The sequence below is a fragment of the Manis javanica genome, chromosome 6 (genome assembly GCF_040802235.1).
Source record: "Manis javanica isolate MJ-LG chromosome 6, MJ_LKY, whole genome shotgun sequence".
NCBI classification, from domain to species: Eukaryota; Metazoa; Chordata; class Mammalia; order Pholidota; family Manidae; genus Manis; species Manis javanica.
Window position 1 is genome coordinate 107,211,510 of NC_133161.1, and position 21,136 is coordinate 107,232,645.

Below are 21,136 nucleotides of genomic sequence, written 5' to 3' on the forward strand. Positions count from 1 at the left end.
AGCTCCTAAGTTCCTTGGCCCTTGGGAGCTGGAGTGCCTGGGACTGCTAGGCTGGACGCTGGGGCTCTGATCTTCCAGACTGTGTCCGGTGCCCCAAAGCTGTGACTTGGGAACCCCTGGGTTTTCCTGGGCGTCAGGCACACAGGAGTTTCTCAGGCTGGAACCTGGAGTCCTTGAATGCTGAAGAAGGTGTCCCCACGGCGGCGATCTTCAAGAGGTCCTGGTGGCGCACACACGGGACCCCTGGATCTGGAAGGCGGCGACCGAGGGTGCCTGGGTCCTGGACACCAAGGGCTCTGGAGGGTTGGCGCAGCCCCGGGAAATGGCGAGCCAATTCCCTGGGGCCAGGAGGGCAAATCCAGGCCGCTGGGTGCGGAAGGCGGCGGTCCGGGATCCCAGAAGACAACAGCTATTAGGCCAAAGGGAACCTGCTGCGCGCTCCGCGCGGCTCTGAGCGAAGTTGGCGGAACCTACAGGGATTAAGGGCAGGGGTGAGGTTTGAGAAAGTGTGTGTGTGTGGGGGGGGGTGCTGGCCGAGGGCGCTGATTGGCTGCAGCGTGTTTGGTGGGCCTCCTCCCACTCCTGCGACCGAGGGGCGCGGCCCGGGTGAGGGTGGAACCCGGGCGAGGAGTTGGGCAGACGCTTCTCCCCGCCAAAGGAATTGGGCGGATTGGGGCTGCTAAACTGCAACTAAACCCAATCCCAGGGGTGTCCACAAAGTGCAAGTGATCCGCCGGTGCTTAATTTGGAAACCTGCTCCTACTGGAACTCCTCCCTGAGTTCCATCTTCTGTCTCATTTCGGATTTGAATTTCTCTATAGTAAAACGCAGATTAAAAGGCTCATCCCTCGCATGACTGGTGTAAGATTTAAGTGAGATGCAGTTATTAATTTTAAAATGTTAATAATTTTTAAGTAAGTGTTCCCAATTCGGACTCTGACTCATCAATTAATGGCAGTTGTTATATTTGTGATTGTAATCCACTTCGCCCAAGGCACCCAATTGGCAATTCAGCCATTAAAAATTATAATTTAAATTAATGACTGTGCTAATACATTTACAAATGCTTTCACCGAACATTTCTTCTATAGTTCATTACAAAAATTTTCAAATGTACACAAAACTGTGAAGTTTTTACAGCACCCATTTACCTTCCTCCTAGAGCTTACAATTACTGCATCATATACTTCTATATCGTACTTCCATCCATTGATCTCTCTGTCCATTCACCTTTTTTTGATGAATGCCAAAGTAAGTTGCACACATCAGTGTGCTTTCCCTCTAAACACATTGCCCCATGTGCGTTTATTAATCAGAGCTCAATATTTGCACAGAGTTCTTTACTCTTTTCAGGTAAAATTTACATACAATAAAATGCAAAAATCTTAAGTGCCTTTTGCTGATTTTTGACAAATGTATTTGGGTAATTTCACTGGAATCTTCATAACTTCTAGGTGAGGTTGGGCCTGATATTATATCCATTCTCCAGATGGGTAAAACTGACCAGAGGAACCTTTGGGGGTTTACAGCCAAAGGAAGTCACTTGAGGCCACATCTGGGGAGGTTGGGAGTTGCACAACTCCCTGCTGAGGCCCTAACCCTACCTGCAGGGCTGCCTCCCTAAATCCTTTTTGGTCACTTGTTGTTTCCAGTGAATCAATCATGACTCCCTGCTCTGCATAGCAGTGCTGAAATCCTACTTCCTTCCCCACCAGTCCTGTTATCTGACAACATTTCAGGTTTTCACACTTGCTCCAAGATTAGAGATAACGATAACCTGAGAAACTTACTCCTGCAGCAGCTATGGGGCCTCAGGCAAGCCACAACCTCAGTGAGCCTCAGTTTCCATATCTGTAGAGTGGGAGGAAGAATAATAGAGCAAAACTCCTTGGGTGTTGTGTAGATCAAATGAGATATGCTCAAAACATTCAGGCAGGGTACAGGGTAGCCCTTAATAAAGTTAAGCAGTACTGCTAAGATGACTGCTATTATCGTTGTTATTGAAGAATATGGTTGAGGCCCGGACCAGCTCCAGACACTGCTGGGCCCTAGTGGTGAGCTTTCCCTCCTGGTCACTGCCAGTCCGAGACCTTCTGAAAGGAGTTTGAGAGCTTGTGGTGACTCCCTGTAGAAGCTGAGGCATCAAGAGCAGGCCGCAGCCCTGAAGACCTCCTGTGTCTCTCAGATACTCTCCCCTCCCAAATCCACCCATTCTTAACACCACCCACCTCTATCCCACACTGAATTCTGAAGCCATATTCATTCAACAAACTCTTGTTAAAGCCTAGTGTGCTTGGTTCTCTGCTGGACACTAAGAGTGTGGGCCCTAGAGCCGTAAAGACATGGGTGCAGATCCCGGCTCCACCCCTTCACAGCCTAACATCAGTTCCATTTGTCTTAGAGTCAAAATGAGCATAAAAATTTGATCATGCACGCTGTGACCCTGGATACAAAATATGAGGGCACAATTCCTGAGTATTCCTCCATTCTCTAAATATTTCTTGAGCACTTACTAAAGGCCAAGTGCTTTCCAAGGTGCTGGGGATTCAGCAGTGAGAGGAAGAAAAAGAAAAGAAAGACAAAGCTCCTTGCCAGCCTTCTAGTGAGAAGACACAAGGAGATGAACTGGGGTTGTCAGGTGGTGTAAGTTCTGGAGAAAGCTCAGGCGTTGCATGAAAGAGAGAGATGGGCCACTTTGAGGAGGTAACATTTGCAGTGAGACCTGAATGACAGGAAGGAGCCCACTGGTACAGTATGGGAAGAAAATTACAGTGACAGCAAAGAGCAGTTTCAAAGCTGTCAGCCAGCAATAGGATGGGCCCCCCCCCCCCCCCCCGTTTGAAGTGCTGTTTGGTGTTATCTCCACTAAGCCTTGGGACCTCACTCTCCCATTTAACAGATTTGGTAGCAGAAAGGGGTAATGAGGGTGGTGGTAGCCCAGAACCTCTACCTGGCCAGTAGATTTGAACTCAGGTATCTGTGGTCCTGGTCCATGCTGTGAACGCCTATTGGTTACCATCGCAACCCCTGCATTTGGCTCCTTCCCACATACAGACATTTCCTTCAATGGACCATCATTTATTCTGAGCACAAATGGGTGGTGCCAGGGACCCAGTGGTGTCCAAGACAGACCCATCCCCAGAGAGTAATGATGCAGAGTGAACAGGGCTGGGAGAGTGGAACGAGGGAGGGATGTTTGACTTGGCCTGGGGTTCAGGGAGGGCTTCCTGGAAGAGGAGGCATTACAGCTGGGATAGGGAGGGATTAGACCAAGCCCAGAAATGTGTATTCCAGGCAAAGAGAACACTACAGGCAACAGTCCAGAGTTTAGAAGAGCCTGGAATGTTCCCAAGATCTAACCTAGTCACCCCCACCCGCTGAGTGGCCCCGGCATCTTCCCTCAGAATAAAGTCCAAACGCTTCAACTAGGCACCTGTCTGTTTCACTAATTCATTCCCTCAATCATTTAACAAACCACATCCACAGAACAAAGTGCTGAGAGACGTCAGATGGAATGAGACAGATGTGGAACTGGGCTGAGGGCCCGTTTCAGTAATAAATCAGGTGGTCAGAAAATACTGTTAGGGAGGAAAACTTAAGGTTCAGGAAGTGTATAGGACAGGGCACCTTACCGTCTATGGGGACAAACAGATGAATATGTAGCAGCTTCTGTTTCAAATGCTCTGAGTGTCTCTACAAGAATACATAGACCCTGCCCAAAGTGCTTCCTTCAAAGAGGAAAGCTGTGGCTTTGCAGTTTGCTCAACTGTGAAATGGGAATAGTCGTAGTGTCTGCCTCAGAGATCATGGGAAGTGAACCAAGTTTTTGTGTGTTAAGTAACTGCAGTGGTGCCTGGAAAACCACAGAGTCAGGGTGCCTTCGGCAGTGAAGACTTTTTGAGATCAACATTTTATCTAAAATAAAATCAAAAAGGCCTTTTTCATACTTTCCCTCAGACACAGACTTGGGCTCCCCTCCCAGGAGTGTTCAAGTCCCAGGGCCCACAGGGCACAGGGAGCCTGAGAGGCACCAGGTGGGCCCCAGCAACTGATTTCAGGGCTTGCAGTAGCAGGTGGCCTGGCTTGGGGCAGGGAAGCTTCTGGCAACCCTCCCAGTGATCAAGGCCCCAGGGTATGAAGAAGCAGCCCAGGCAGGGAGGAGAGGTGCAAGGAGGAGGCTGCAGGTTTCAGGGACTCCTGAATCCCAGAACCTGCAGAGAGTGTGGGATGGATCTGGGCCAAGAGGTCAGCCTTTGGGGTATGGTCCCAGATTGGCCAGGAGTGTCCCACCCCCTGCCCTCCTCAGGTTTAGAGAAGAAAATATACCAACTGGTCTCAGCCAGCTGTCCTCCCACTCAGTCAAACCTCCTACCCAGATTCAGATTTCATCATTGGAAAAAAAGAAGAAAAGGCCTGGGGCTCTGGGAAAAAGGTGAGAAGAGGTGAGAAGGACCATAGGAGGCTGGACTGAGCAGTGGGAAATCTGGGCTCCACAAAACAGAAAGGCCCTTCCTGGCCTCAATTTCCCACCTGTGAAATGGGTATCATTCTGGAGGGTGTCCTCCTGGAGAAGACTGGTATCTGACAACAGATGGGGACTGAGCAATGCCCAGGCCTTCAGCCTTCTCCATCAGACCTGTGATCAGGAGCCCCCAGAGGATACGGCCTCTCCTCCTCCCTCAGATGTGCATCCGTGTGTTCAGCAAATCTTTTCTGAGTACCTTCTGTCTGCCCAGTCCTGCACTGGGTGGTACTGGGAACCTAGCTGTGACTGAAACTGAACTAACTCCTGCCACCCTGGGCTCATAGTCCAGTGAGGCGCAGACAGAGATGACCCACAGAAGGGTTGTGAGGGAGGAGCTCAGAGGGGAAGCCCAGCCTGGGAAGAGAGGTCAAGGAGGGCTTCCTGGAAGAAGGGGTATCTCAGCTACATTTTGAAGGATGTCAGAACTGATCAGTGAAAGGAAGAGGAACAGGGTATATGCAGAGGACACAGGTGAGAAATGCATGAAACCAAGAATAGTCCCATTTGGTTGGAGAGGAAAATTCAAGGGGAAATCTGCCAAGAAATGAGGCCAGTGTGGTGGGGATGGGCCAGATCAGGTACGTGAAATAAAAAGGCTGAAGTTAAAACCATTCTCTGAACATGTTTTACCAAAGTGCCCGGCCCTGTGGTGGGTCCTGCTGGGGTTACAGTGATGGCCAAGGGGGGCTCTGCCCTGTCCTCTCATAGTTCATCACCTGTGTCACTGTTTCTCAAACTTCCTGTCTCACAGCTCCCTTTGCATGTTTGAATGCAGATTCCTGGGCTCCCAGGCTACTTCGAAATGGAGGGAAGTAAATTCGGACCACCTGCCGAGTAGGAGAGGAGAATGGGAATATTGGTGAACATCCCTAGAGGCGGTCACACTTTGCTGATTGTAGAATTCTGCTCCTTTGATCAGAGTCCAGGGGTTCTTAGTACACTCTGGTCACCTATATTTTCAAACTTCCTGTGTTAACCTATTGGTAGGACAGGAAATAAAGTAATTGCTCTCAAGCATCTAATTAGAAAAATATTAAATATCAGAGCATATTGCAGAAGCTCTTTGTTTCATGAAATTTTAATTCACGTGAGTGTGACCATGCTTGTACATACACGTACTGTGTTGTAAGTAAAATATACATTCTGCTGTGTGTTAAGAGTCTTAAATTCAAAGCAGTTTGAAAACTCTAGGCTACTGGCCCTATGATCTGATCCATCCTGAGCTTCTAAGTCCTGTCTCATCCTCCCTTTTTTCCACACACCTTTCTCTTCATTTAACCAAGATCTTTAGATTCTGATTCAGAGACCCGCTGAACAGTCCTCCGGACCCTCAGGCTGGGTCTGATGTCCCTCCAGTCTCCTGCAACCCCCTGGACTCCCTCCATCCCAGCGCTGTCCGCTCTGGGTGATCACAGTCTGTCCCCTTGTAAGTCCGGGGAGAGGATATCCCAGGGCAAAATACCTCTAAGAACCGAAATCAGTCAAAGGGAGAAATAAAGTTTAAAACACATTTATTGTTAATAAAATGCAATCCAGGACCACATCTCTCCTCTGCTCTGGAAAAAGCAAAATAACGAGCAAGCCAGCTCCTCCCTTTAAACTCTCACATTCAGACACACCCACGGTTTTCCAAGTAATTACTCATTGACATGGAGATGAACTTCCCTCCACCCCTGAGGATATGCAAATAACTCCAAGCCAGGAGAGATATTCTGGAAATGTTACAATTTTACCCACATGCCACCCATCCAGGAATCTCGCCTTACAATCTACTTGTTCCCCTTCTTCCGCAATGGTCCCTGGGTGAGAAAACTGGATCACTGTGACCAGACTAATGACATAACAATAGCAACAGCAATAGAATCATGACAATCCTCTAGCAGGAGGATTCAGCTAGGTTCAAAGTCTTATGCAGATTAAGTCCATAGCTCGTCCATTCCATAGGCAGTCAATAGGCAGGCAGTAGTGCAGGGTTCAGAGCAATCATCATGCAGCAGCTGCACCCAGGGGGGCCCATTCAGGCCACGAGGACTGTAGGAGAAAATAACCTTAAGGGCTATAAGATACATGTTTTAATGACGCCAGCATAGGTAAATCTTGTCCATCAGGTAGGATACATGCAAGAGAGTTGTCCTGTGATAAAACAGTGGCAGGAATGGGATCTTGTCCTGCTCTAGTATACCAGACTTTCACCCCCCTCCCAGTGGGAGTTACAGATGGGTGGATATATAGGACTACAGGACGTACATGCACTGGCCATAAAGATAAAACAAAACTTCCCCGTAAAACGCTCTTACCTTCTGGATGTTTTGGGTACACTGCTGTGACCTTGGGGGCCATTCAGCTGTTACTCCAGGAATACACAGGAGGCCAGCTTCCAGGTCTTTCCCCAAGGTGCCAGAATTGCCAGCCATCACTGGGCCATGTGTCAAAATGTCCAGGGCCAGGTCCATTTAACAGTGTCTCCAGGGTTCAGTGCAGTAGAGGCTGGCAGTAGTATGTTGCTGTGCTGGCCATATCCTAGTTTCAATAACTCTAATTTGGTTTGGATGTACAATTGTATAGGTGAGGCAGCAAGGTGTGTGAGAATATCCACAGGGCTCAAAGCTCCTTTACATGGCTTCTCATTCAAATGCCACAGCACTGTTCAGAGGCAAACCGACCAATCCCGTAGGCTTTTGCTGTCTGACTTCAGGCCAGATTTCAACAAACCGTTGTGCCTCTCTATCATGCCTGCCCCAGTAGGATTATATGGTACATGAAATTTCCACTTTATTCCTAATTGCTGCACCCATTCCTGTAATGCATGTCCAGTAAAGTGGGTACCCTGATCGCTCTCAGTCACCTCTGTCAGGCCATAGGCTGCAAAGAGATGCTTCAGCCCCCTCTTGATGGTTTGCTGATCTGCACAACATGTAGGAAAAGCAAGCAAGTCCAGTAGACTTGTCCACACAAGTCATGGCATACAGATATCCTTCTGATATGGGCAGAGGCTCCATATAGTCTATTTGCCAACTGACAAGGGGTACTGGCCCCCTTACTATTGTCCCATGTTGCTGTGGGACTCGGTGTAAGACCCTTTACAGCACACAAGGCACTCCTTCCGGGCTCTGCTGACCTCTTCAAAGATCAATGGCAAGCCCCACCTACGTACTACAGCCCACATTGTCTTTTGCTCCATGTGCAGCAAATGCTTGTGTAGCCTTTGGGCCACATTAGAGGCAGGCTTTCCTTGTAGCCAGTGCACCTGGGCCAATGTGTCTGCTTCATCATTCCCTGGGGATGCCAAAGGCAAATGGCCAGACACAGGATATACGGTAACTGTCTTAGTCTGACCAGAGGCCCATAGGTCTTGCCACAACTGTTGCCCCTAAAGGGGCTGGTGACCATCCAAGGTGGCATGATACCATGTCGGTAGCCACATGGTCAAGCCTCGATATACGGCCCAGCTGTCAGTGCAGACAACTTTGGGGAAGGCTCCTGGGTGATCACAAGCCATACTGCCCACAACTTAGCCCATTGACTGTTCTTCCTCTCTCCATTCTCCATCCATATTGTCTCAGTCTTAGGATGGAAAGCCACAGCCCTCTACTTTGGGGGCTGCCCATGACTGTAGCCATCTGTGTACCAAGCAACTTCAGGTATAGGGGGACTTTTTCCTCCTGATAAGGACTCTTGGCAACCAATGGCTCAAAAGCAAGTTCTTTTTGCTTTCCACTGGTATAGGTCACTGGCCCCAGTAAGCATTTGAGTTCTCCACTTAAGGGCTGGTAGAGAGGGTGCCACCTACTGTAAAAATGCTCCCCTATGGCCAGTGTAGGTGTCTGTGCCATGCCACTCTGTGGCCTTTGGGTCCAGTCTCATACCCACTCCACAATGGGATAGGTGGTTATTACCTCGGTCAGAGTGGTTCCAGTGATGGGCTCCATAGCCAGCAAGGCGTGGAGCAGCCAGTTGCTTCTCTATCAAGGTGTACCAGACCTCTGCTCCTTTCCATAGTTCTGACCAGAATCCAATAGGTTGGCGTGCCCACTCATCCATAACTATCTTCGGTTACATGAACATCTAGATCACAGAGCCTTGATGGGTCCATTACATTCAAGACCTGTACAGACTTAACTGCCCACTTGGCAGCAGTAAAAGCAGCTGCATATACCTCATCCCAGTCCCACCTGATGCCCTTTCATACCAACCAGTATAAGGTCTTCAGAATTTGTGCCAACTGTGGGATAAACACACTCCAGTAGCCCAAAACACCCAAAAACTCTTGTAATACAGCCACAGTGGTAGGGGTGGGGAAAGCCTGGACTTTGTCTATGACTGCTTCAGGAACAACTTTAGTTTTACCTAACCAGACAACCCCCAAGAATTTCACAGACAATCCAGGTCCCTGAACCTTGGTGCTGTTCACAGTCCATCCTTTTTCCCGTAGATGGTGTCCTTTGCTGCACAGAAGCATTTTAGTTTGATGTAGTCCCACTTGTTCATTTTTTGTTTCCCTTGCCCAAGGAGATGCATCCAGGAAAACATTGCTCATGCTTATATTCAAGAGATTTTTGCCTACATTTTCTTCTAAGAGTTTTATGGTTTCATGACTTACATTCAGGTATTTGATCCATTTCATGTTTATTTTTATGTATGGAGTTAGGCAAGAATCCAAGTTTTATTCTCTTACATGTAGCTGTCCAGTTTGCTGAAGAGACTGTCTTTCCCCTGTTGTATATAAATGGCTCCTTTATTGTATATTAATTGGCCATATATGCATGGGTTTATCTCTGGCCTCTTTATTTTGTTCCATTGATCTATGTGTCTGTTCTTGTGCCAGTACCAATTTGTTTTGATTACTGGAGCTTTGTAGTAGAGTTTGAAGTCAGGGAGTGTAATCTCGTCAGCTTTGCTCTTCTTTCACAGGATTGCTTTGGCTATTCAGGGTCTTTTGTGGTTCCATATGAATTTTAAACTACTCTAGTTCATTGAAGAATGCTGTTGGTATTTTGATTGGGATTGCATTGAATCTGTAAATTGCTTTGGGCAGGATCGCCATTTTGACAATATTAATTCTTCTTACCCATGAGCATGGGATACATGTCCTTTTTTTGGTGTCTTTTATAATTTCTCTCATGAGTGTCTTGTAGTTTTCAGAGTATAGGTCTTTCACCTCTGTGGTTAGGTTTACTCCTAGGTATTTTATTCTTTTTGATGTAGTTGTAAATAGAGTTGTTTTCCTGTTTTCTCTTCTCACTAGTTTGTTGTCTGTATATAGGAATGCAACAGATTTCTGTGTATTAATTTTGTATCCTACAATTTTGCTGAGTTCAGTTATTAGTTCTACTAGTTTTTCTCAGGGTTTTCTATGTATAATATCATGTCATCTGCAAATAGTGAGAGTTTTATCACTTCCTTACCTATTTGGATGCCTTTTATCTCTCTGTGTTGTCTGATTGCTGTCTCCAGGACCTCCAGTACTATGTTGAATAACAATGGTGAGAGTGGACATCCTTGTCTTGTTCCTAATCTTAGAGGAAAAGCTTTCAGCTTTTTGCTGTTAGATATTATGTTAGCTGTGGGTTTGTTGTATATGGCCTCTATTATGTTGAGTAATCTCTATACCCATTTTGTTGAGAGTTTTTATCATGAATGGATGTTGAATTTTGTCAAATGCTTCTACAGCATCTACAGAGATGATCATGTGATTTTTATCCTCCTTTTTGTTATTGTGGTGTATGATATTGATGGATATGTGAATATTGTACCATGCTTGCATCCTGGAATAAATCCGACTTAGTCATGATAGATGGCCTTTTTGATGTTTTTTTTTATTCAGTTTGTTAATATTTTGTTGAGTATTTTTGCATCTATGTTCATCAGGTATATTGGTTTGTAATTTTATCTTTTTGTGGTGTCTTTGTCTGGTTTTGTTATTAGAGTGATGCTGGCCACACAGAATGAGTTTGAAAGTATTCCCTCCTCTTCTAGTTTTTGGAGTACTTTAAGAAGGGTGGGTATTAGCTATTCTTTAAGTACTTGGTAGAATTTGGCTATGACACAGTCTGGCACTGGAGTTTTCTTCTGGGGGACTTTTTTTTCTTTCACTACCAGTTCTACTTCATTGCTGGTAATGAGACTGTTCAGAGTTTCTGTTTCTTCCTGGGTCAGTCTTGGAAGGTTGTATTTTTCTAGGAACTTGTCCATTTTTTCTATGTTGTCCAATTTTTGGCAAATAATTTTTCATGGTATTCTCTACTAACTGTGTTTCTGTGGTATCCGTTGTGATTATTCCTTCTTCATTTCCATTTCTGTTTATTTGTGTACACTCTCTTTTTTCTTGATAAGTCTGGCTAGGGGTCTATCTATTTTGTTCATTTTCTCAAAGAACCAGCTCCTGGTTTTATTGGTTTTTCTATTGTTTTATTCTTCTCAATTTATTTATTTATGTGCTGATCTCCTTCCTTCACTGTCATGTCCCTCCTTCACTGACTTCAGGTATCATTTGTCTTTCTTTTTCTAGTTTCTTTAGTTATGATTTTAGACTGTTTTTTTAGGATTGTTCTTGTTTCTTGAGGTGAGCTTTATTGCTGTGTACTTTCCTCTTAGAACTGCCTTTGCCATATCCCACAGATTTGGGGCTGTTGTGTTTTGTTTTCATTTTTCTCCATGTATTCCTTGATTTCTTTTTTAATTTTTTCATTGATCCATTGATTATTTAGAAGCATGCTCTTCAGCCTTCATGTGTTTGCAGGTCGTTTTGTCTCCTTTGTGTAATTTATATAATCCTGCTTCTCTCTCCCTATTATTTGCATGGAATATCTTTTTCCATCCTTTATTTTTTCTTTTTTTAAAAAATTTTGTTATCATTAATTTACAATTACATGAAGAACATTATGTTTACTAGGCTTTCCCCTACGCCAGTTCCCCCCACCCCACGAACCCCATTACAGTCACTGTCCATCAGCATAGTAAGATGTTGTAGAATCACTACTTGTCTTCTCTGTGTTGCACAGCCCTCCCCATTGCCACCCCCCACATTATACATGCTAATCATAATACCCCCTTTCTTCTTCCCAACCCTTATCCCTCTCTACATTCTCCCCAGTCTCTTTCCTTTTGGCAACTGTTAATCCATTCTTGGGTTCTGTGATTCTGCTGCTGTTTTGTTCCTTCAGTTTCTCCTTTGTTTTATACTCCACAGATGAGTAAAATCATTTGTTGTTTGTCTTTCTACACTTGGCTTATTTCACTGAGCATCTTACCCTCTAGCTCCATCCATGTTGTTGCAAATGGTAGGATTTGTTTTCTTCTTATGGCTGAATAATATTCCCTTGTGTATATGGACCACTTCTTCTTTATCCATTCATCTACTGATGGAGACTTAGGTTGCTTCCATTTCTTGGCTATTGTAAATAGTGCTGCGATAAGCATAGGGGTGCATCTGTCTTTTTCAAACTGGGCTGCTGCATTCTTAGGGTAAATTCCTAGAAGTGGAATTCCTGGGTCAAATGGTAAGTCTATTTTGAGCATTTTGAGGAACCTCCATACTGCTTTCTACAATGGTTGAACTAATTTACATTCCCACCAGCAGGGTAGGAGGGTTCCCCTTTCTCCACAACCTCGCCAACATTTGTTGTTGTTTGTCTTTTGGATGGTAGCAATCCTTACTGATGTGCAGAGATCTCTCATTGTGGTTTTAATTTGCATTTCTCTGATAACTAGTGATGTGGAGCACCTTTTCATGTGTCTGTTGGCCATCTGAATTTCTTCTTTGGAGAACTGTCTGTTCAGGCCTTCTGCCCATTTTTTAATTGGATTATTTGCTTTTTGTTTGTTGAGGTGTGTGAGCTCTTTATATATTTTGGATGTCAACCCTTTATCAGATCTGTAATTTACAAATATATTCTCCCATACTGTAAAGTAACTTTTTTTACAATTGATGGTGTCCTTTGCTGTACAGAAGCTTTTCAGCTTGATATAGTCCCACTTGTTCATTTTTACTTTTGTTTCCCTTGCCTGGGGAGATATGTTCATGAAGAAGTCACTAATGTTTATGTCCAGGAGATTTTTGCCTATGTTTTTTCCTAAGAGTTTTATGGTTTCATGACTTACATTCAGGTCTTTGATCCATTTTGAATTTACTTTTGTGTATGGGGTTGGACAGTGATTCAGTTTCATTCTCTAACATGTAGCTGTCCATTTTTGCCATCACCAAATGTTGAAAACACTGTCATTTCTCCATTGTATGTCCATGGCTCCTTCATCAAATATTAATTTACCATATATGTTTGGGTTAATGTCTGGAGTCTCTAATCTGTTCCACTGGTCTGTGGCTCTGTTCTTGTGCCAGTACCAAGTTGTCTTGATTAATATGGCTTTGTAGTAGAGCTTGAAGTTGGGGAGTGAGATCCCCCCACGTTATTCTTTTTTCTCAGGATTTCTTTGGCTATTCAGGGTCTTTGGTGTTTCCATATGAATTTTTGAACTATTTGTTCTAGTTCGTTGAAGAATGTTGTTGGTAATTTGATAGGGATTGCATCAAATCTGTATATTGCTTTGGGAAGGATGGCCATTTGATTATATTAATTCTTCCTAGCAAGAGCATAGGATGAGTTTCCATTGGTTAGTGTCCTCTTTAATTTCTCTTAAGAGTTTCTTATAGTTTTCAGCGTATAGGTCTTTTACTTCTTTGGTTAGGTTTATTCCTAGGTATTTTATTCTTTTTGATGCAATTGTGAATAGAATTGTTTTCCTGATTTCTCTTTCTATTGGTTCATTGTTAGTGTATAGAAAAGCCAGAGATTTCTGTGTGTTAATTTTGTATCCTCTAACTTTGCTGTATTCCGATATCAGTTCTAGTAGTTTTGGAGTGGAGTCTTTAGGGTTTTTTATGTACAATATCATGTCATCTGCAAATAGTGACAGTTTTTCTTCTTTACCAATTTGGATTCCTTGTATTTCTTTGTTTTGTGTAATTGCTGTGGCTAGGACCTCCAGTACTATGTTAAATAACAGTGGGGAGAGTGGGCATCCCTGTCTTGTTCCTGATCTCAGAGGAAAAGCTTTCAGCTTCTCACTGTTCAGTATGATGTTGGCTGTGGGTTTATCATATATGCCCTTTATTATGTTGAGGTACTTGCCCTGTGTACCCATTTTGCTGAGAGTTTTTATCATGAATGGATGTTGAATTTTGTTGAATGCTTTTTCAGCATCTATGGAGATGATCCCGTGGTTTTTGTTCATCTTTTTGTTTATGTGGTGAATGATATGGATGGACTTTCAAATGTTGTACCATCCTTGCACCTCTGGGATGAGTCCCACTTGGTCATGGTGTATGATCCTTTTGATATGTTTTTGAATTCGGTTTGCTAACATTTTATTGAGTATTTTTCCATCTATGTTCATCAGGGATATTGGTCTCTAATTTCTTTTTTGGTGGGGTCTTTGCCTGGTTTTGGTTTTAGGGTGATGTTGGTTTCATAGAATGAGTTTGGAAGTATTCTCTCCTCTTCTATTTTTTGGAAAACTTTGAGAATGGGTATTATATCTTCTCTGTATGTCTGATACAATTCCGAGGTAAATCCATCTGGCCCGGGGTTTTTTTCTTGGGTAGTTTTTGATTACTGCTTCAGTTTCTTTGCTGGTAATTAGTTTGCTAGATTTTGTGTTTCTTCCTTGATCAGTCTTGGAAGGTTGTATTTTTCTAGGAAGTTTTCCATTTCTTCTAGGTTTTCCACCTTCTTAGCATATAGGTTTTCATAGCAGTCTCTAATAATTCTTTGTATTTCTGTTGGGTCCATTGTGATGTTTCCTTTCTCGTTTCTGATCCTGTTGATGTGTTTTGATTCTCTTTTTGTCTTAATAAGTCTGGCTAGAGACTTATCTATTTTGTTTATTTTCTCAAAGAACCAGCTCTTGGTTCCATTGATTTTTTCTATTGTTTTATTCTTCTCTATTTTGTTTATTTCTTCTCTGATCTTTATTATGTCCCTCCTTCTGGTGACTTTAGGCCTCATTTGTTCTTCTTTTTCCAATTTCAATAATTGTGACGTTAGACTATTCATTTGGGATTGTTCTTCCTTCTTCAAATATGCCTGGATTGCTATATACTTTCCTCTTCCGACTGCTTTCACTGCTTCCCACAGAAATTGGGGCTTTGTGTTGTTGTTGTCATTTATTTCCATATATTGTGGGATCTTCATTTTAATTTGGTCATTGATCCATTGACTATTTAGAAGCATGTTGTTAAGCCTCCATATGTTTGTGGGCCTTCTTGCTTTCTTTGTACAATTTATATCCAGTTTTATACCTTTGTGGTCTAAAAACTTGGTTGGTAGAATTTCAATCTTTTTGAATTTACGGAGGCTCTTTTTGTGGCCTAGTATGTGGTCTATTCTGGAGAATGTTCCATGTGCACTTGAAAAGAATGTGTATCCTGTTGCTTTTGGGTGTAGAGTTCTGTAGATGTGTATTAGGTCCATCTGTTCTACTGTGTTGTTCAGTGCCTCTGTGTCCTTTCTTATTTTCTGTCTGGTGGATCTGTCCTTTGGAGTGAATGGTGTGTTGAAGTCTCCTAAAATGAATGCACTGCATTCTATTTCCTCCTTTATTTCTGTTAGTATTTGTTTCACATATGCTGGTGCTCCTGTATTGGGTGCATATATGTTTATAATGGTTATATCCTCTTGTTGGACAGAGCCCTTTATCATTATGTAATGTCTTTCTTTATCTCTTGTTACTTTCTTTGTTTTGACGTCTATTTTGTCTGATACTAGTACTGCAACACCTGCTTTTTTCTCCCTATTTTTTGTATGAAATATCTTTTTCCATCCTTTGACTTTTAGTCTGTGCATGTCTTTGGGTTTGAGGTGAGTCTCTTATAAGCAGCACATAGATGGGTCTTCTTTTTTTACCCATTCTATTACTCTATGTCTTTTGATTGGTGCGTTCAGTCCATTCACATTTAGGGTGGTTATCGATAGGTATGTACTTATTGCCATTTCAGGCTTTAGATTCGTGGTTACCAAAGGTTCCAGGTTACTTTCCTTACTATCTAAGAGTCTAACTTAACTCACTTAGTATGCTGTTACAAACACAATCTAAAGGTTCTTTTCTATTTCTCCTCCTTCATTATTTATATATTAGGTATCAAATTCTGTACTTTTTGTCTATCCCTTGATTGACTTTGGGGATAGTCAATCTAATTTTGCATTTGCCTCACAATCAGCTGCTCCACCCTCCCTACCATGGTTTTATTATCTATGGTGACAGCTATTCCAACCCTAGGAACACTTCCATCTACAGCAGTCCCTTCAAAATAGACTGCAGAGATGGTTTGTGGGAGGTAAACTCTCTCAGCTTTTGCTTATCTGGAAATTGTTTAATCCATCCTTCAAAGTTAAATGATAATCTTGCCATGTAAAGTAACCTTGGTTCCAGGCCCTTCTTCTTCATGGCATTAAATACATCATGCCACTCCCTTCTGGCCTTTAAGGTTTCTGCTGAGAAGTCTGATGTTAGCCTGATGGGCTTTCCTTCATATGTGATCTTATTTATGCCTCTGGCTGCTTTTAACAGTCTGTCCTTACTTGATCTTTTTCCCATTTTAATTACTATGTGTCTTGGTGTTGTCTTCCTTGGGTCCCTTGTGTTGGGAGATCTGTGCATCTCCATGGCCTGAGAGACTATCTTCTTCACCATATTGGGGAAGTTTTCAGCAAATACCTCCTCAAAGACGCTTTCTATCCCTTTCTCTCTCTCTCGTCTTCTTCTGGTATCCCTATAATGTGAATATTGTTCCACTTGGATTGGTCATAGAGTTCTCTCAGTATTCTTTAATTTATAGAGATCCTTTTTTCTCTCTGTGCCTCAGCTTCTTTGTATCCCTCTTCTCTAGTTTCTATTTCATTTATTGTCTCCTCCACCATATCCAACCTGCTTTTATTACCCTCCATCGTGCTCTTCAACAATTGGATCTCTGACCTGAATTCATTCCTGAGTTCTTGGATGTCTTTCCATCCCTCCATTAGAATGTTGATGATTTTTATTTTGAACTCCCTTTCATGAAGAGTCATGAGGTCCCTATCATTTAAATCTTTCTCAGGAGTTGTATTAATAATTTTACTCTGGATGAGGTTCCTTTGGCAGTTCATGTTTGTACATGGTGCCCTCTACTGTCCAGAAGCTCTATTCTGGAGCTGCTGAGCCCCTGAAGCAATGTCAGGGGTCGCAGGGGAGCGGTACTGGTGCCTAGGGGTAGGAAAGAGCTGTTCCCTGGCTCCTGGCTGCTGTGTCTGTCTCCACTGCTTGAGCCAGAAGGCAAGGCACACAGGTATAAGTTTTTTCCCAGAGCAGCCAGATATGGATCCCTGCTTTCCACAAGAGGCCAGAATCTCAGTCTCCCCAGGAACTCTGCCTTTATTAATTTTCAAACCCAGTAGTCAAGCGAGTCTCATGAAAGCACCATGAAATTTAGGTTTGTGCTCACAGAGCAGATCTCCAGAGCTAGATATTCAGCAGTCCCAAGCCTTCCACTCCCTCCCTGCTCCATTTCTCTTCCTCCCACTGGTGAGCTGGGGTAGTGGAGGGGCTTGGGTCCTGAGGAGCCACAGCTCTTGTACGTTACCCCATTCTCTGAGGTCTGCTCTTTTCTCCAGGTATGTGCAGTCTGATGCTGTCCTCTTTCCTGTTGCTCTCTCAGGATTAGTTGCACCAATTAAATTTTCTAATTGTATCCAGTTTTAGGAGGACGCCTGTGTCTCTTCTCTAGTGTGGCCATCTTTAGTCCTTTTTGCTATCCTTTCATTTTTAATGTGTGTATGTGTTTGGGTCAGAAATGAGACTCTTGTAGACAGGTTATAGATAGATCTTGTTTCTTTATCTATTGTGCCACTCTATGTCTTTTCATTGGTGCATTCAGTCCATTTACATTTAAAGTGACTATTGATAGATAAGTACTTATTGCCATTTTATTGATTGTTTTCTGGTTGTTTTTTTTTAAATCTGTTCATTTATTTCTCTCATACTTTTCTCGTGTTATTGATGGTTTTCTTTAGTGTTGTAACTGTATTTCTCTCTTTTTTTTACGTTTATTTTTGTGTGTGTGTGTGTATGTGTATTTATTGTAGGCTTTAGTTTTGTGGTTACCAAAGATTCAAAGATAGCTTTTTACAACATAATAGTCTATCTTAAATTGCTGATTACACTATTTCAAACACAATCTAAAGGTACTTTCTTTTCCGTCTTCTCCCTCCTCCACATTTTTCATATTAGATGTCATCATCTGCACTTTTTGTGTATCCCTTGACTGATTTTCTGTATAGTTGATTTTGCTTCTTTTTTGCTTTAATTTCATACTTGGTAATTGGTCTACAACCTTTACTGTGGGTTTATTTTCACTGGTGAAAGCTACTTAGCCTTAGGGTCATTTCCATCTACAGCAGTCTCTTTGCTATATTATGTAAGACTAGCTCGTGGTGGCATATTCCTTCAACTTTTATTTATCTAGAAATTGTTTAATACCTGCTTCAAATTTAAGTGATAATCTTGCAAGGTAAAGGACTCTTGGTTGGAGGTCCTTGTGTTTCAATTTATTAAGTATATTTTGCCACTACCTTCTGGCCTGTAGAGTTTCTGTTAAGAAGTCAGCTGATAGCCTGATGGGATTTGCTGTATAAGTAATCTTTTTTCTCTCTCTCTCTGGCTGCTTTCAACACTCTCTCCTTCTCTTTTATCTTTGCAATTTTAATTATTATGGTGGTGTTGTCTTGCTGGGGGATTCCTTTTGTTACAGGATCTCTGCACTTCCATGACCTGAGTGTCTATTTCTTTCCTCAAGTGGAGAAGTTTTCAAGAATTCCTTCCTTAAGAGAGTTTTTAACCCTTTCTCTTTCTCTTCTTCTGGTACCCCTATTATGCAAAGATTGTTTTGTTTCGATTGGTCACATAACTCTCTTATCATTCTTCTACTTCTAGAAATCCTTTTTTTCTCTGTTTCTCAGCTTCTTTGTTTTCGTGTTCTCTGATTTCTAACTCTTTCACCATTTCCTCTACCTGACCAAACTACTCTAAAATCCCTCCATTGTAGGTTTCATCTCAGATACTGTATTCTTCAGCTCTGAGTGGCCCTTTTTCATGTCTTCTATCTCTTTATTGAAGTCCTTCCTGAGATCTTGAATATGTTCCTGGAAATCCGTGAGCATGTTCATGACTTTTACTTTGAAATATTTGTCAATAAGATTGGTAATCACTGTCTCATTTAGCCCTCTTTCTGGGGTTCTGTCCTGTAATTTTGTTTAGATCATTTTCCTCTACCTGCTCATTTTCTCAGGGATTCTGTGTTTCTTCCTTTCTATTAGATGTCTCTGTTATGCTTTCTGGTATAGAGTAATAGCTTTATGAAGAAGGTGTGCTCTGGTGCCCAGAAGCTCAAATTCTTTACCCTTTAGAGCCTGGTTCTATTTTGTGGTGGCCCCAGCTACTGTCATGCAATGGGTGGGGCGCCTTTCTGTCTGGTGTCTGTAGTGGACCAAGTCTGTGTGGGCAGTGTGCTTGAGCTGCTGCCTTTGTGATCACCTCAGGAATCTCTGTTGGGCTCGCTGTGGGAGGGGACACCCTCCACCTGGCCTGCAGTAATGGCAGGGCTGTAGGATTAATGGGGTGGGCAGACTGATGTGTGGCCCTGCCCCAGCTGGACACACAGCACCAGGTTTGGACACCCACAGGGAGGAAGGAGCTCTTGGGGCTGGCTCCTCTGGGCACCTCCCTGGTTGGGCTGAAATGGAGCCAAGGAAGCTAGAAGAGTCTCCCTCTGCCTGCCAGGCAGCAAATTCTGATACTGCTGCTGTGCCAAGTGGGCTGGCTCACAGCCACGCATGCAGGGGGAGCCTCTGGAACAGCACTGCCACCAATGGGGATGGAGTGTCTGGAGCTCTCGAGAGTTCCCGAATTGCTGGGCCAAGAAAGAGCTGTGGAGGTATCTTCTCTCTTCCCTTTCTCCTGGGGAGAGAATTCTATCCAACCCTTGCCCTTCTGGTATTCCTCCCACTGCTGGCAAGTCTTTCAGACTGCCGCCTGTGCATTGGGAATCTGGACTAGCACACTGGCTGGAGACTCAGCCTCCTAAAGTGTTCTACCTGTCCCTGGTGTCCAGCCCCACTAGTCACCAGAACCCAATATAGTGTGGGCTCGTGCTCCCAGAGCAGATCTCCAGGGCCAGGTGTGCAGCGCTCCTGGGCTTCTACTGACTCCCTGCTCTGTTCCTCTTTCTCCTGCCTGTAGGATGGGATTGGGGGAGGGCTTGGGTCTTGCCCAATCTCAGCTTTGCCACTTTACCTTTTCCTGTGTGGTCCTCTCTTCTTCCCCCAGTGCAGGGGGTCTCTCCTTCAGGCTTCGGGTCATTTTCAAGTTTCATTGCATTTGCTGTATTTTCTTCTTCTATGTGTTCCTGGGAGGAGGTTTCCACCTTGAATTCCCCTTCCACCATCTTTAATCCCTACACTGTGTTCCCTCTCTTTGAACCTGGGCAAAACGTTGTGTCTGCCTTGACCAATAAAGTGTAGTAGAGGTGAAGCTTCCAAGGCTACCTCATTAAATGGCAGGCACTTCCACTTGCTCTTAGGGCACTCACTCTTGGCACTCAGCCACCGTGCTGTGAGGAAGATCAGCTAGTCAGAGAAGTTGTATGGAGGTGTTCCAGCAGTAAGCTCAGCTGAGGTCCCAGCCAGCAACTGCCAGCACCAACTGCTGGACACGAGTAAAGCCTCCTCCAGCTGATTCTAGCCACCAGCCATGAAGTCATAGGTGGTTTACAAGTCTTGCCAGGTAAGGCCCCAGACATCGCAGAGCAGAGACAAGCTCTTTTTACTGTGCCCTGTGCAAATTCCTGATGTACAGGACCAGTGAATATAATACAAGGGTTGTTTAACGTTTGGGGCTCTTTGGTATACAGCAGCAGATAACTGGTATACCATGTAATAGGAGAAAATGAGGGTTAATGGTGATAGGAGTCTAGTGAAGTTTTCTTTTGATTAGTTCTCTTTTGAGGTAGGAAGGTACTAAAACGTCTAGGGAACAGGCCAAGTGCACATCCTGGCCAAAGCTCTCAAGAGTTCAAAAGCATTAATAATGCCAAAAAGAGAGACATATGTCAAGTTCCTGTTAGGCTGTGCTTCAGAGTTATTTTCCAGGTTCTAATTGTGATAATGAGGCATGATTACATTGGCAAATTTGTGATCATAGATGATCACAGAGGTGGGAATTTGGGGAATATCACAGGTGGTTTGGTTTTATTGTGCCAATAACCAGAGCTGGCATCGTGGACCAAGAGGAGGCACAAGAAAAACACACAGGAGAGGAAGTTCTGGGATTCTTTTTCTAGGGATGTGATACACACATAGAAATAAAATACCTCAATGAAAAAAAATGAAATGACATTTTGGCACATGCTACAACTATACATGATCCTGGAAAATATTATGCTAAGTGAAATAAGCCACATATAAAAAAATAAATACTGTATGATTCAATTTACAAGAAATGTTCAGAATAAACAAATCTGTACATACTGAAAGTAGATTAGTGGTTGCCAGGGGCTGAGGAAAGGAGAGAATGGAGAATTAGTGT

General features: G+C 43.4%; 1 pseudogene; it reads left to right on the forward strand.

The window, feature by feature from the left end:
- The first annotated feature begins 2,920 nt into the window (after nt 1-2,920).
- LOC140850258 (small ribosomal subunit protein uS8-like) lies at nt 2,921-20,891 on the forward strand (annotated as a pseudogene).
- Nucleotides 20,892-21,136: the final 245 nt, after the last annotated feature.